The sequence below is a fragment of the Penaeus monodon genome, chromosome 19 (genome assembly GCF_015228065.2).
Source record: "Penaeus monodon isolate SGIC_2016 chromosome 19, NSTDA_Pmon_1, whole genome shotgun sequence".
Classification (NCBI taxonomy): domain Eukaryota; kingdom Metazoa; phylum Arthropoda; class Malacostraca; order Decapoda; family Penaeidae; genus Penaeus; species Penaeus monodon.
Genome location: NC_051404.1, coordinates 6,300,652 through 6,300,870, shown reverse-complemented (window position 1 = coordinate 6,300,870; position 219 = coordinate 6,300,652).

The window sequence follows — 219 nt, the reverse complement described above, 5'->3', positions numbered from 1 at the left end:
AATACATTCAAGTTTTCTTAGAATTTAAAGTATATTCTTGCCTGGTATACTAATAACAAACCGACAGCAAATGTTTATAGGAGAATGATATAAACATGATAAACAAAAGCAAATACGATAGACAGGGAGATGAGTATATGGATAATGAAAATACAATTAGGTGGCATACCGATAGATGACAGATACCCAACAGAATTAATGTAGGGAGACGCTATATTT